At 40.8% G+C, this 16,042-nt stretch overlaps 1 protein-coding gene and 1 long non-coding RNA gene across 4 annotated transcripts in view; both read right to left on the bottom strand.

Moving 5' to 3' along the window:
* Positions 1-16,042, bottom strand: part of LOC134212422 (carnitine O-palmitoyltransferase 1, liver isoform) — a 151,365-nt gene that overhangs the window by 35,648 nt on the left and 99,675 nt on the right. For 2 of the 3 annotated variants that reach the window (XM_062690257.1, XM_062690255.1), the window contains exon 1: positions 10,050-10,335. The exons of the other annotated variant lie outside the window; for it this stretch is intronic. The gene's annotated coding sequence lies outside the window, so the exon portion shown is untranslated. Of the gene's footprint in view, positions 1-10,049; positions 10,336-16,042 lie in introns of those variants that run through there. 3 annotated transcript variants of the gene reach the window in all.
* Positions 11,586-12,545, bottom strand: LOC134216547 (uncharacterized). The gene is made up of 3 exons (XR_009980721.1): positions 12,321-12,545; positions 12,188-12,256; positions 11,586-12,134 (listed from the first exon to the last, which is right to left on the bottom strand). It is a non-coding gene; the product is annotated as an uncharacterized LOC134216547 (long non-coding RNA).

Raw genomic sequence — 16,042 nt, 5'->3', positions numbered from 1 at the left:
GAAGATACAAAAATATGAGTACATAAAAACATGAGAGTATGATAATATTGCAAATGTTAAAATATAAAATGTGATATTAAAGTATTAAATTTTGAGAATATGACAATATAAAGATCTGAAAATAAGATAATATAAAAATATTAAAACACAAAAATATAGAAAGATGGAAATATGAAAGCAGAAAAAATAATATAATAAAAATATAGAAATATGTAAATATGCTAATTAAATTATAACAACATGAAAGCATGAAAATATAAGAAAGGCAAAAAATTAAAATATGAAAATTAAATATTTCAAACTACAATATGAAAATATGATATGAAAAAATGCAAATATATGAAAATACAAAAGTATAAAAATATGAACATATACAAGTATAAAAAATGTGAAAGCATAAAAAAGGCATCATAATGTATATATAAGTATAAAATAGAAAAATATAAGAGTAAGGAAAATATGATAATATAAAAATATTATAATATGAAGGTGTAATAATATGAAATTATATAAATATGAAAATACAAAAATATAAAACATAAAATATCAAATTTGAAAGTGGAATGTTAAATTTAAAGAGATATGAAACTATGATAATATTATAACATAATAATATGAAAATTTTAAGACACAAAAATAATAGAATGTAAAATATAAAATTATAAAAATATAGAAATTAAAAAAATAAAATGTAAAAATATGAAAAATAGTTATAATGAAATATGAAAATAAGTATAATAAAATATGGAAAATAAATATATTACGAATATATAAAAACACGAAAGCATGGCATTGCTCCGGTATATTTCGTGGACTAGAAACTAGTGATACTCATGTTTCCTTTGAAATCTCTGTTCAGATTGCTATCAGAAATCAAGGTGGGTGTAATCTATAATTTCAATCTGTGACAAAAATCCTTCCTATCAATGTAAATTCATCATTAAATTGAAAAAACTCTTGCTGCCAGCACCATTGGTAATTTTCTTTAAACAGCAATTCATTTAAGAACTGCTAACTTCGTTTCCGATATACAATTTCTCTGTCTGCCTTTAAGCATCAGTATACACCCGATTCTTTTTTTACACGGGGGATGCGTTCCGTGTAAAAAAAGTTTTATGATTTCTCGATGAATCATGCAAAATGGAGCAACTTTGCAAAAAGTTTGTATGGGATTTTTTATACACGGCCGTGTAAAAAAAATTCGCGTGAAAACAGAATCGGATGAATTCCGCAAGTTTTGTGCTGAACGAACATGAATATCGTTTTCTTTTATCAGAGATCACCTAAAATACGTGTTATCTTTCCCCACAGATTTGTAAGGACGTGGCCGTGGCTTTTGTTGATGAGTGAAATACACAATTACAATGAAAGTTGCAATGTAAAAATGGTGAATCAATCTTAGCAGCGGACCATATGATTTAGTATGCGCTTTCATATATAGCTTCGAAAACATGCCATACTGGTCCTAATTTGCCCCACACAGATAGAAAAATCCACTGAAATTTACGCTGAAAATCATGCACATAAATGGAACGTCATTATTAGCGTACTTCCACACGAGAAGTAGCCTAAATGTATACAATAATTGACGTGAATCGTCGATATTGCATACAAGTTGTACGCAATATTGTTATGAAGAGGGCCATTTCAGCGTAGAATAGCGTTAATTTCCGCATGTCAAGTTTTACGCGCTGTTTATTTTTCATTATTTTTTTCTGTGCAGTGTACCTTAATAAATATAGAATCAATGTAAAATATGACGTGGAATATTCAACAGCTTTTTAAACTCCCAAAACACGAAAAAAAATTGAGCTGAAAAAAATGTCCATATAATCGAGGTAAAAAGTCCATGTAATCGAGGGTCCATATAATCGAGGGTCCATATAATCGAGGTATACCTGTATAGGAAATTTGAGTTAAACTGCCTCTAAAACGTGATCAAGATTATTCAGCCCAACAATTCTCGCTTAACTTTCCAAAAGAACCTAAGTAACATTTTTTCATGATTTAATTTGAATACTGCAGTCAAAAGCTTTCATGTTGTTCTGTTGATTGCGCTATTCAAATTAATTCATGAAACAAATGTTACCTAGGTCTTTGAAAAGTTAAGCGAAATTCTTGATCTGTGGTAAAAATCTAGATAGCATACTTATTTTGCATGCTTTAAAAATTAACCTCTTAAACAAAGAATTTTAAGAAAAAAATCTTTAATTTTTGTTTTATACTAAAGATGTACTTCATTTCCTATACCACACCGTGTGAAATTTCCATGAATCTACTTTTTCTCTCGATGACAGCTGGCGGTCTTCTCCTCCCTTATTATACAACTGTTGGTATTGTTATAGAGAGCAACAAAATTATGTGACTAGTTAGCATCGAATAGATATTCAAAAAAAATCTTTCTCTGATCAACAATTCTGCACCTTTGCTCGAAAGATTGATAATAATCGCTTCATATACTTATTTTAAAACAAAACTTTAATATTCTCATTTGCAGCTGTTTTTGTTTTGGAATCGGTAGACGTGATGTCTAGACCGATAGAACCGTTCTTGATTCGAAACCAGTTGACTAAGACTGTTATTATGGAACATCATGATGCAGTATGTTAAACCAGAGCCAATTGAATAAACTTCATCTCGATTCTTGATGTTTCTCAAATATATGTCCCATTCTCATTTCCATTCTTTGTTGAATGTTTAACTGGTTCCATATCCGCAATACTGTACAATGCGCATACACAGAAAATAGGACTGCAATATTGAAAAATCAAGAATTCTTAATTGATAGTGCCAGAAGGTTAACTACGGTTCGTAGTCGCCGTTTAAGTCACGTTTTACATACAGCAATCAACTTCTCAGGCGTAATTATTTGTGCACTTACTTTCGCAGCGCGTCATAAAGAATCAAGTTTTTTGCCTCTATGCTAACTATAGGTGACTGCAGTTCCATAACACGAATAAAGCCGTTGTACGCCTTCCTGATTGTTTGGATTCCGCTGGCACATACTATGTAATAGAAGTTAAAGGGTAAAGTCTAGATCGTGGCAATAGGTTGAATAGTGCATTGTGTATTGAAAAAGTGTATTCTAAACGGAGAGCAAACATGTAAAACTGAGACCGTAATGCGACCGAACTATAGTTGCAAAGAAACATCGACATAGAAGCAACAGCTGTAATAGGGGTGGTTCACCTTCATCGTTTTTTTATAGGCTCGCTCTTTTGTTGAACACTATTTCAATCTTGAAAGTCCGTTCCGGCCTGTCCATTTTTTCACCCAATAATGTTGGTGCGGTTTAGTCTGAGATGTAGAGAGATCATAAAATGCAGACAGAAGGTTTTCTTTTAAAGATAATTGAATTTTGTAGTCGCCGTATGGCTTGATTAACTTGCTTAAATCAGTATGTACCTAAATTATATCGATAATGATCAACTTTTATGATAAAGAATGGCAATCAAAGATCTTTTTCTTTGTCTTCAAATTACTCAACTGTGGAAGTGCTTAATGAACACTAAGCTGCGAGGCGGCTCTGTCCCAGTGTGGGGATGTAATGCCAATAAGAAGAAGAAGAAGAAATTACTCAACTAGTTAACGAATTGATGATTTTTTCCTCATAACGATGCATTGTAATTTTGCAATTTTTTGATTTACCATACCATGACTGCGTACAGGGTTTTAAAACGACTAAAATAAAAACTAACTTTCAAAAATTTGAAGTTTCCCATAAAAAAAGGAAATTGTCAATGAAGAAATCTGGGCATAAGCAATAAATAAATATACAATTTCCCTAAATAATGCAAAATTTTCGTAAACAATTAAGAATTTTTTACAAAATAAGAATAAATTAGCACTTTTAAGAGCAAAAATTGCAATAATAAAAGAAGAATTTTCCAAGAAGAAATTAAAATGTTTCATTCAAAATATACAAAATTTCCATAAATCTCATTTCAAGAGGCTCGGCAGCCCCCTTTCAAGAGGCTCGGAAGCCTTCTTTCAAGAGGCTCGGAAGCTTCCTTTCAAGAGGCTCGGAAGTCTCTTTTCAAGAGGCTCGGAAGCCTCCTTTCAAGAGGCTCGGAAGCCTCCTTTCAAGAGGCTCGGGAAGCCTCCTTTCAAGAGGCTCAAGCCTCCTTTCAAGAGGCCTCGAAGCCTCCTTTCAAGAGGCTCGAAGCCTCCTTTCAAGAGGCTCAAGCCTCCTTTCAAGAGGCTCAGAAGCCTCCCTTTCAAGCAACTCAGAAGCCTCCTTTCAAGAGGCTCAGAGCCTCTTTCAAGAGAGCTCAGAGCCTCCTTTCAAGAGGCTCAGGCCCTCCTTTCTAGAGGCTCGGAAGCCCCCTTTCAAGAGGCTCGGAAGCCTCCTTTCAAGAGGCTCGGAAGCCTCCTTTTAAGAGGCTCAGAAGCAGTGGTGCAATTTATCAACAATGCCTGCTGAGTGTGATTCTTTTGTTTTGTATTTTTCTCTGCTCCTCTTCGCCTGTGATGGTGTCTTTCAGTCAGTAAGACAAAGCAGGAGTAGATTAGCTTACTCAGTTTGCCTACAGCGGGCTGAAGCTGGTGATCACTTGGCACAATTTTCTGTCATTGTCTTTCAAGTGATAGTATTCACCCATGCATTTATATAGGGCCGTCGCATTCACGCAGCAGCGAGTGAACTGAATGGACTGTCACTGCGGGCTGCGTGTGCAATGAGAAGAGAGGTCTTTTGTTTACTCTTTCTTTGATTGTTGCTGCTAACCATTTTCAGTTTTCACTGTTAGGAAGTGAGTGTGAAGAGGATATGGTATCAATTTCAACAAATTTCAGTCACTGAGATTGAGAATTCGCACCACTGCTCGGAAGCCTACTTTCAAGAGGCTCAGATGCCTCCTTTCAAGAGGCTCAGGAAGCCTCCCTTTCAAGAGGCTCAGGCCTCCTTTCAAGAGGCTCAGAAGCCTCCTTTCAAGAGCTCAGCCTCCTTTCAAGAGGCTCAGAAGCCTCCTTTCAAAGAGCTCAGGCCTCCTTTCAAGAGGCTCAGAAGCCTCCTTTCAAGAGGCTCAGGAAGCCTCCTTTCAAGAGGCTCAGAAGCCTCCTTTCAAGAGAGCTCAGAAGCCTCCTTTCAAGAGGCTCAGAAGCCTCCCTTTCAAGAGAGCTCAGAGCCTCCTTTCAAGAGCTCAGAAGCCTCCTTTCAAGAGCTCAGAGCCTCCTTTCAAGAGGCTCCAAGCCTCCTTTCAAGAGCTCAGGCCTCCTTTCAAGAGCTCAAAGCCTCCTTTCAAGAGGCTCCAGAAGCCTCCTTTCCAAGAGCTCAGAAGCCTCCTTTCAAGAGCTCAGAAGCCTCCTTTCAAGAGCTCAGAGCCTCCTTTCAAGAGAGCTCAGGAAGCCTCCTTTCCAGAAAACTCAGAAGCCTCCTTTCCAAGAGGCTCAGAAGCCTCCTTTCCAAGAGGCTCAGAGCCTCCCCTTTCCAAGGCTCAGAAGCCTCCTTTCAAGAGCTCAAGCCTCCTTTCAAGAGCTCAGGAAGCCTCCTTTCAAGAGCTCAAACCTCCTTTCAAGAAGGCTCAAAGCCTCCCTTTCAAGAGGCTCGAAGCCTCCTTTCAAGAGCTCAGAGCCTCCTTTCAAGAAGGCTCAGAAGCCTCCTTTCAAGAAGGCTCAGAGCCTCCTTTCAAGAAGCTCCAAAGCCTCCTTTCAAGAGGCTCAGAGCCTCCTTTCAGAGGCTCAGAAGCCTCCCTTTCAAGAAAGCTCAGAAGCCTCCTTTCAAGAGCTCAGAGCCTCCTTTCAAGAGAGCTCCAGAGCCTCCCTTTCAAGAAAGCTCAGGAGCCTCCTTTCAAGAAGCTCAAGCCTCCTTTCAAGAGGCTCAAACCTCCTTTCAAGAGGCTCAGAGCCTCCTTTCAAGAGGCTCCAGAAGCCTCCTTTCAGAGGCTCAGGAAGCCTCCTTTCAAGAGGCTCCAGAGCCTCCTTTCAAGAGGCTCAGAGCCTCCTTTCAAGAGCTCAGGCCTCCTTTCAAGAGGCTCAGGCCTCCTTTCAGAGGCTCAGAAGCCTCCCTTTCAAGAGGCTCGGAAGCCTCCTTTCAAGAGGCTCAGAGCCTCCTTTCAAGAGGCTCAGAAGCCTCCTTTCAAGAGGCTCGGAAGCCTCCTTTCAAGAGGCTCAGAAGCCTCCTTTCAAGAGGCTCAGGCCTCCTTTCAAGAGGCTCAGAAGCCTCCTTTCCAGAGGCTCAGGCCTCCTTTCAAGAGCTCAGAAGCCTCCTTTCAAGAGGCTCAGAGCCTCCTTTCAGAGGCTCAAGCCTCCTTTCAAGAGGCTCAGGAAGCCTCCTTTCACAGGCTCAGAAGCCTCCTTTCAAGAGGCTCAGAGCCTCCCTTTCAAGAGGCTCAGAAGCCTCCTTTCAAGAGGCTCAGAAGCCTCCTTTCAAGAGCTCAGAAGCCTCCTTTCCAAGGCTCAGAAGCCTCCTTTCAAGAGGCTCAGGAAGCCTCCTTTCAGAGGCTCAGAAGCCTCCTTTCCAAGAGGCTCCAGGCCTCCTTTCAAGAGGCTCAGAGCCTCCTTTCAAGAGGCTCAGAAGCCTCCTTTCCAAGAGAGCTCAGAGCCTCCTTTCAAGAGGCTCAGAAGCCTCCTTTCCAAGAGCTCAGAAGCCTCCTTTCAAGAGCTCAGAAGCCTCCTTTCAAGAGGCTCAGAGCCTCCTTTCAGAAGCTCAGAAGCCTCCTTTCAAGAGGCTCAAACCTCCTTTCAGGCCTCCCTTTCAAGAGGCTCAAGCCTCCTTTCAAGAGGCTCAGAAGCCTCCTTTCAGCTCAGAAGCCTCCTTTCAAGAGGCTCAGGAAGCCTCCTTTCAAAACTCAGAACCTCCTTTCAAGAGCTCAGGCCTCCTTTCAAAGGCTCAGGAAGCCTCCTTTCAAGAGGCTCAGAAGCCTCCTTTCAAGAGCTCAGAGCCTCCTTTCAAGAGGCTCCAGAAGCCTCCTTTCAAAAGGCTCAGAAGCCTCCCTTTCAAAGAGCTCAAAGCCTCCTTTCAAGAGAGCTCAGAAGCCTCCTTTCAAGAGGCTCAGAGCCTCCTTTCAAGAGGCTCAGGCCTCCTTTCAAGAGGCTCAGGCCTCCTTTCAAGCTCAGAGCCTCCCTTTCAAGAAGAGGCTCAGAAGCCTCCTTTCAAGAGAGGCTCAGAAGCCTCCTTTCAAGAAAACTCAAGAACCTCCCTTTCAAGGCTCAAACCTCCTTTCAAGAGCTCCAAAGCCTCCCTTTCAAAAGCTCCAGAAGCCTCCTTTCAAGAGCTCAAACCTCCTTTCAAGAGGCTCAGAAGCCTCCTTTCAAGAGCTCGAAGCCTCCTTTCAAGAGAGCTCAGAAGCCTCCTTTCAAGAGGCTCCAGAAGCCTCCTTTCAAGGAAACTCAGAAGCCTCACTGAGAGCTCAGAGCCTCCTTTCAAGAGCTCAAAGCCTCCTTTCAAGAAAGCTCAAGCCTCCTTTCAAGAAGGCTCAAGCCTTCTTTCAAGAGACTCGGAAGCATGCTTTCAATAGACTCGGAAGGATGCCTTTCGAGCAGGCAGATTTAATTATCTCTCATTCTCTCTGTTTGCTTACATCGCGCAGCTTGCGAGCGGGCAGCATACGAAACACAGAAACAACTATCTCTTATTCCCGTTTTTTACGTCCCGTTTGACAGAACATCATTATGTACTCGATGAGCTAGTACGGCTCCACTCGAAATCTTGTACTGCGAATGGTTGAAGACGAACGAGATGCATAATGCCGCAATTATTTCGTATAGAGAGCAAAAACGTTCGAATAGAGTGATTCGATTCGTGATGCGCAATGTCTCCTCCGGGTTTTGATTCGATCTCGAAAACAAATTTTCATTCGGGTCGAGTATGCTTCGAAAATAATTAAAGTGGAATTAAAAACGCTCATCAGCTTCACAGTATTCGAATGTTATGCGTGTTTGTTCACTTTGCATGTTCGGCCCAACAAACGAGTTTAGGTATAGTTTTCATCGATGACACAAAACCTGATATTCAAAACTAATTTAGCAACGTGAAACCCTGTTTATAGCCCCGGTGAAATGGCCTTTAGGACAAAAACTCAGTTTTGAGAAAACGGGCTTTTACAGCTTTGTCATTTCATAAAAATAGGGGTGAGTCTTTTGGCAACACCATTCGGCATATGGTCATTTGGCATAACAGACTAATAGGTCAACGCGTTAAAAAATGTATTCAAATTACTATAATTTCATGAAACGTATGGTGGGACATATCCACCCATCAGAGCTCTATTTGACTTTTTTTATGCAAAATACCTGGATTTAAACTTCTTTTTCTCTCAAATGGTTCTAATGTAAACATCTTTTGTAAATTCTCTAGAAAGTCTTATAAATTTCTTATGGAAATTTTCCAACTTTTCAGAATTTCCTCTACGAAATTCGGATTTCCTGAATAGTTTTCTTTCCTTAATTTTAAAGGGTAATAATTATAAAGGGTAATTAAAGGGTATAATCTCCACGGAGAATGGTTCTAAGTTTCCACATGAATATTTTCCTAATTTCTACAAAAGTTCATTTGAATTTCCACAAGAGAAGTTCATTTGAATTTCCAGGAAATTCTTCTGATTTTCATAGGGAATTGTTAAAAAATCAGGTCACATTCTTTTGAATTCCCGTAAAACTCTTGAAACATTCCACAAATTTTTTTCTTAATTTTCAAGGGAACTTCATCTAAACTTTCACTCAATTTTGTTTTATTTTATCTTATCTTCGATCTTTCATGAGAAACTTGAAAATTTCAAAGGGATTTTTTTTTCAATTTTCCAAGGAATATATTTTTTAGTGACGTTTGCTTAAACTCAATCTAACTGTGCATTTAAATTTAAGAAATTGGTGTGCGGAAATTCATAGAATAACTAGATTTTGATTGGTATCAACGACTCTGCTAGTTTTATTTTCTTTAAGGCAGTCAAAATATTAAAATTTTATTGTTTTTGTGTCAGTGCACCAGTAAAACTAAAAGATCACGCAACAAAATATGCCAGCAGGTATGGATGTCAGCACTATACCTTTCTCTCACAACACAAAATGCCACTTATATTTTTGTGACACTCTATTCTGATCAATACATATATTAATATATCGGCACCAACATTTCAAAAGGGCAGAAACTGCTTTTGGTAAACAAGAGCTTCTCACGTCGCTGGTGAGTTGATTTGAGCCCACCCACGCAACCCAAAACCACTGATTGAAGAAGCGATTTCTCTTCTTTTGTTACATGGCGCTGGATTGCGTTGGTTGCCACAAAATAGCTCTTGTTTACAAAAGCAGTTTCACCCTTTTGAAATGTTGGTGCCGATATTGATATATTGAACGCAAAATTTCGATACAAAAACATCGGATATCGAGACAAATATATCGATATTCCGACATATCGGAAATATCGGAACGTCCCCTACTTTAAATAAGCCAAATTATGTTTTCGTGAACTGGAGATCCCCGTTGCTCGCAATATTTTAACAGAAATGCTGAACTTAACCCGTGTAGAAAGGCAAACCAAGAGTTATGATAAAATGTGTTGAGCTCGAAGATGCATCATAAGTATAATTATTTATTTCGATGCCTTTCTACATGACCTGAGCATCACTCCATATGTCGCAAAAAAGATTCTTATCAGACCTTCTTAATGTCCCATTCATAAAATATGATCAGGCAGAGTAGCCTGATGTCGATATTCTTCTCCAAGTAAACTTTTCTATTGTATTGCTCTCTGATCATCATTGACTTGCAACTCTTAAAATTGAACAACTTTTTTTCGCATCAGCCTCCATGTATTTGCCATTCCACAGCTACTTTCGTGTATTGAAAAGTGTACTTTGTACCGACAGTGGTGTCCGGTTGGTTGTGGGCAGTCAGTCATTGCTACAAGTAGCGATATTTAGTTTTCGGATCCCCTTTCTCTTCCAATCGCGCACATGAACGTCTCGCAGCACTCATCCGATCAAGAGTGGTGGACCTTTGGAACTGGTTTGAATGTAAAAATCCAAGGGCGACAGTTTTCGACGTGTACCCCGCCACTATCAACGACTATGGGAAGCATGATCATCGAAGACCTTTTACATTTGGACACTTACACTGGGCACCGAATTTGTGGATGCAACTTCGTTAGCACTGCTGATTACACAATCACTTCTAGCTATCACACCGCTACTCTAATTACAGAGAGGGTTAGCGTGGAAAACTATTCGCCTGTCGAGGTTTACTTTGCCGCGCACTAAAGTGAATTTTTCAGTTCGCTCATGCAATGTACTAAAATTCACATATGCACTGCACGCACGTAACTAAACTTGTCTGTAGCCGAGAATTTGTCGAGTGCACAGTTTTCGCAGTCAATTAGAACTGCACGATCCTCTCCACCGACAGCAGATCGAACCCGACGGAACAGAAATAGAAACTTAACTTCTCGAACGGGATCTCACACGCGTTGCAAGTTGCATCTGTTATTCTACTCCGAAGTGATTTAGCAGCGAAAGATAGGGACAAACGTGACCGCACAGCGCCGACAACAATACTCTACTAAGACGTTGAACCGCCACCACCGTTCAACTGGCTAGTGGATAGATAGCGGAGCAAAGTCGATTCGCTTCGCAAACATCGCGTCGTCGTCATCGCACACTGCAGCACAGTACTATCCCGATTTTGACATCAGGGCGGTAGGTATACTAAGAGAAGATATCGTCCAAATACTCACAAGTGACATAATAATACAACGCCCAGAGATTTTATTTAACCAAACTACCAATGAGGTGTGAAAAACAATGCGCCATTCCTAATCATTAAACTACTAAGGAAGCGAAGCTTTAAATAGTGCCAGAGGAACATATTGATCGGTACATTAAGAAGCAAAACATTGAAAACTGTGACTACTTATTGAGGTTTGCTAATTTAATTACCTTGAACTCGAGTACTGATACCTTGATATATTAAGAAGGTGTATGCTAAATTAGACATAATAGTCTTATAGATTTCGTACCTTCTTGGAAAGTTTTTTTTTATTATTTATCAGTTAAATTTTTTTTTGTTTGCAAGCAAAATAAAAAGCTTTTTCTTGTATTGGGTATTGATGAAGAATACATAAAATGCTGACAAAAACACCAAGATGCCAAGGACGTTGAGAACAAACTAAAATAGTATTGACATGATTTAAGAAAATGGTATTATTAAATTTCAATGTAATACAACAATTTGCTCAAAACAAGAAGGACCTGTAGTTCGCGATGCGTGTTTATCGTATGTATCTAACCAATCGCGCATACTTACACTGACAACGGCGGACGGTTGAGTGTTGACCGACTGGATGTGTGCTGTGGTACTGCATATGGATGGACGCTTCTTGTAGGCAACTCACGAAGAAGTTTTGACAACTGGTCTTGTTGATAAAAGGTCGCTAGCTGGAGCCTCCACTCCGCACACAGTGCACCTCTAAATTGAACGATGTTTTCGGTAGGTATCGATAGCTGCTTGCAGAGAAGGCGGTTTCATCATCGGAATGAAGAAAAACCTTGGCTAAGCTCACGACCCATGAAAAGCGAAACTTTTGTAGTCGCGATTTCCTGCGACATGTTCTTCATTGCTGTGGGTTCGATGATGGGAATCATCTTACTAATGAATGGTTGGACTTCGAATCACGATACAAAGCATGACACAGCAATAATCATTTCAACGACATTTTAATGTTCTAATTGAAGTTTGGCATGTTTTTACAACTCGAATTTTGATACAATGTCCGTAGTTACTTCTGTAAAATTTATTACATCATAGACGGCTGCTTACATGGGATAATCTTTAATATTATAACGTAAAATGGCCTGAAACGCACTCGAGTAAGAAACAGCCTTCGTTATTGGCATTGCATCTCACAACTGGGTCATGGCCGCCTCACTGTTTAGTGTTTGCACACAGTTGTTAACAGTAATTTACTTAATATCTATTTTACGAAAAGGTAGTGTTAAATTTCTTGTAGAAAATTAAATTTGTCCCTATTCTGCTTGGCTCAAGAGCGTAGTGTAGGGAGGGTCCACGAAGGAAATGTTATAACGCTAGCTCAACAAGGCAAGCTGGTATACTGGGAGTACTGGGACTAAGTGAAGTCTGTTGGAACCAATTAGGAGGGTATTAACTGAAACTCCAATAGCAATCCGGTGTGGATACAGCTTTAGCTGAAATATATTTTTCTTGTTAAATGAATTCATGATTATATATGATTACTTACAATTTTTCAGTTTCTTTTGTTTACCCTTCAAGGTTATTTTGATCCGTACTATTGGTTTTAGAGTAGATTCTAGATATAGATTTTAAGAAAACGTTTCAATGTTGAATGTATAACTACGGAGAAATATCCCTACCTATATTCAGATAGATGTAGTTCAAACTCAAAATATTAGTCTAGATCGCAAATGAAATTATAATTCAAAAGACTTCCAATCACGCTTTAACCACTCGTTTACGATAAAGAAATCCCTTATCATGCTCTTTGACGTCTACCCATACAAGTATATTCGATGTCCAACATGGCTACCTCGCGTTACGGCAATCCCGATGGTACTTTGCAACCACTCTCACCTAGGGGCACTCGTCGTCACAGAGGGAATAATCATTTTCAGATTCAGAACACGGATTAGGAAGCTCACGATCCAATGTTTCGAACACCAAGATCAACATGCGCGACTTTAATGCGAAGATCGGCTTCGATAGCACGGACTATGAGCGTGTCATGGGACGTCGTGGTCTTATGGTCTTGGAGAATTGAGCGAAAACGACGAGCTATTTGCGAATTCTGTTACAATAACGACATGGTGATTGGAGATAGTTTTTTCCTCATCGACCAGTGCACACTGTCAGTGAGGATTGCGTTCTAAGCTGGAAGTGCAGCCTGGGCATTGTTGTCTTTCTGACATCACGTATCGAGCGACTGTCCACCAGGAGGTGCAGCTCCAACAGCGTAAGCCTGGTATCTAGAGGCTGATTAACGAAACGCTGTATCACGTCAGCTATACCTAAGGCGTCAGCCACACCAGCGCGATGTAAGGGTAGCTTACATAGTAAGGTAGCTTACCGAAGCCTTTCAAATATCACAACAAATGGTGAAAAAAAAGAGAACGTTATTCTTGGCGACCGATCTATGAACGTAATAAGGACTATGATTGGAAGCTTTGTACCTGAAATGTCAGGCCCCTTAATTAACCTGGATGAATGAGCCTCCTGGCTCATGAACTGCAGAAAGTTGCAGTGAATTTTAACGCTATACAAGAAGTCCGATGGCCTAGATCCAGAGAACCTGAATTCAGAGCCGTGGATCCCGACCAACTCTGCATTCAAATATAACATCTATTACAGTGGTGGTGAAAAAACAGAGCATGACGTTTTTCGTAGTGATGGAGCAAGCAGATGAAGCGAGTTATGAGGTGAAACCCATTAGTGAACGGAAGATCTGTGTGTTGCGGACACGGAGCAAATTCTTCAATAACAGCATGATCTTTCAAGAGGCTCGGAAGCCTCCTTTCAAGAGGCTCGGAAGCCTCCTTTCAAGAGGCTCGGAAGGCTCCTTTCAAGAGGCTCGGAAGCCTCCTTTCAGAGGCTCAGGAAGCCTCCCTTTCCAAGAGGCTCAGAGCCTCCTTTCAAGAGGCTCAGAAGCCTCCTTTCAAAAGGCTCAAAGCCTCCTTTCAAGAGGCTCCAGAGCCTCCTTTCAAGAGGCTCAGGAAGCCTCCCTTTCAAGAGGCTCAGAGCCTCCTTTCCAAGAGGCTCAGAGCCTCCTTTCAAGAGGCTCAGAAGCCTCCTTTCAAGAGGCTCAGAAGCCTCCTTTCAAGAGGCTCAGAAGCCTCCTTTCAAGAGGCTCAGAAGCCTCCTTTCAAGAGGCTCAAGCCTCCCTTTCAAGAAGCTCAGAGCCTCCTTTCAAGAGGCTCCAGAAGCCTCCTTTTCAAGAGGCTCCAGGCCTCCTTTCAAGAGGCTCAGGCCTCCTTTCAAGAGGCTCCAGAAGCCTCCTTTCAAGAGGCTCAGAGCCTCCTTTCAAGAGCTCAGAAGCCTCCTTTCAAGAGGCTCAGGCCTCCTTTCAAGAGGCTCAGAAGCATCCTTTCAAGAGGCTCAGAAGCCTCCTTTCAAGAGGCTCAGAAGCCTCCTTTCAAGAGGTTCAGAAGCCTCCTTTCAAAGGCTCAGGCCTCCTTTCAAGAGGCTCAGGAGCCTCCTTTCAAGAGGGCTCAGGAGCCTCACTTTCAATAGGCTCAGGAGCCTCCTTTCAATAGGCTCCAGGGCATCCTTTAAGAGGCTCAGGAGCCTCCTTTCAAGAGCTCAGGGCCTCCTTTCAATGGGCTCAGGAGCCTCCTTTCCAATGGGCTCGGAGCCTCCTTTCCAGAGGCTCAGGGCCTCCTTTCAAGAGGCTCAGGGCCTCCTTTCAAGAGGCTCAGGAGCCTCCTTTCAAGAGCTCAGGAGCCTCCTTTCAAGAGAGCTCAGGGCCTCCTTTCAAGAGGCTCAGAAGCCTCCTTCCAAGAGGCTCAGGCCTCCTTCCAAGAGAGCTCAGGCCTCCTTCCAAGAGGCTCAGGCCTCATTCCAAGAGGCTCAGAGCCTCCTTCCAAGAGGCTCAGAGCCTCCTTCCAAGAGGCTCCAGAGCCTCCTTCCAAGAGGCTCGGAAGCCTCCTTCCAAGAGGCTCAGAGCCTCCTTCCAAGAGGCTCAGAGCCTCCTTCCAAGAGGCTCAGAAGCCTCCTTCCAAGAGGCTCAGGCCTCCTTCCAAGAGGCTCGGAAGCCTCCTTCCAAGAGGCTCAAGCCTCCTTCCAAGAGGCTCAGAAGCCTCCTTCAAGAGGCTCAGAAGCCTCCTTCCAAGAGAGCTCAGAAGCCTCCTTCTAAGAGCTCAGGAAGCCTCCTTCCAAGAGGCTCAGAAGCCTCCTTCCAAGAGGCTCGGAAGCCTCCTTCCAAGCTCAAGCCTCCTTCCAAGAGGCCCATATTTAAACAAAATACATCCAATGACTATAGCGCTACTAATGTTCTAGTACTTAAGGCATCATATTTAAGACGTCCACTATGTCGTTTTGAGATTTCTAGACACCCCTCGAGGGCCCTTTTACTGCGTCATTTTTGAACGACCCTTTTATGCTTTAACTTGTTGAATATTTTTTATATTTATTACAAACAATACATCGACAGTTTCGTGCAATACTAACACTACTCAAATTTGAAAATGGTGTAAAGATTCACCTGACAAAGACTGGGGTCGAAATTCACAGTATATCAAAAAGCTATGCGTATTTCAAAATTTGACGATTTTTCAAAAGTTTTTATAAATCTATGAATTTGTTAATTTTTTCAAGTTTTCTCGCTGCAACACACAACTAATCCATTTGTATCAACAAATCCAGAAAGATCAGGCATAATTCGAAAAAATCTCAAAGTTTCATTTTTGAATCAAAATTTTAACAGCCTATAGGGTAAACCGTCCTATCTTTGTGGTATGTCTAATGTTGCGGTAGTGTTAAAGTAGTCCATTCTGATTATAATATCATTAAAACAATTGAACCGTTTGTTTGAGAAACTGCATATGTAACATCCAATGATACGTATTCTGGCAAAAACACGAAAAAAATTTTGTTCAGGAATGTGAATTTTTTCGTTTGTTTGAAACTTCATATGTCCACGCACTTTGAAGAACAATTGTGGAATGTTGCTTACAGTTTTGCACCAGAATTTTTGCCCCAGGGTGTTAAGTTTTGCCCAAAACTATTGATCTGTATCAAAGAAATCGAAAGATCCAGGGCCAGTTTGTTCAAAAACAGTGTTTGTTGCTTTCGTGGAATTGTGTAAAATTGATATATGCAGTTTCTCAAACAAATGATTCAATTGTGGATACGCTAAAACTCTTCGGATTAACGACTTCAGAACAGCTTTTGTTTGACAAAATTCCGTTCAAAATGATGAAAAAATCAACATTTTTCGTTAAAAATTTGGAATCCTTTGAGCCCTATTGTTGCGAGTAAGTGCTACAAGGGCTATTGTTGCGGTATCGTTCTCCATAAGTCACATGCAATACCACAACAATAGGTCCTGACCAACAAAAAATATCCGCAACGATAAGCAACTGCG

Source organism: Armigeres subalbatus, chromosome 2, assembly GCF_024139115.2.
Source record: "Armigeres subalbatus isolate Guangzhou_Male chromosome 2, GZ_Asu_2, whole genome shotgun sequence".
NCBI lineage: Eukaryota > Metazoa > Arthropoda > Insecta > Diptera > Culicidae > Armigeres > Armigeres subalbatus.
This window is presented reverse-complemented; position numbering and strand designations above follow the sequence as displayed.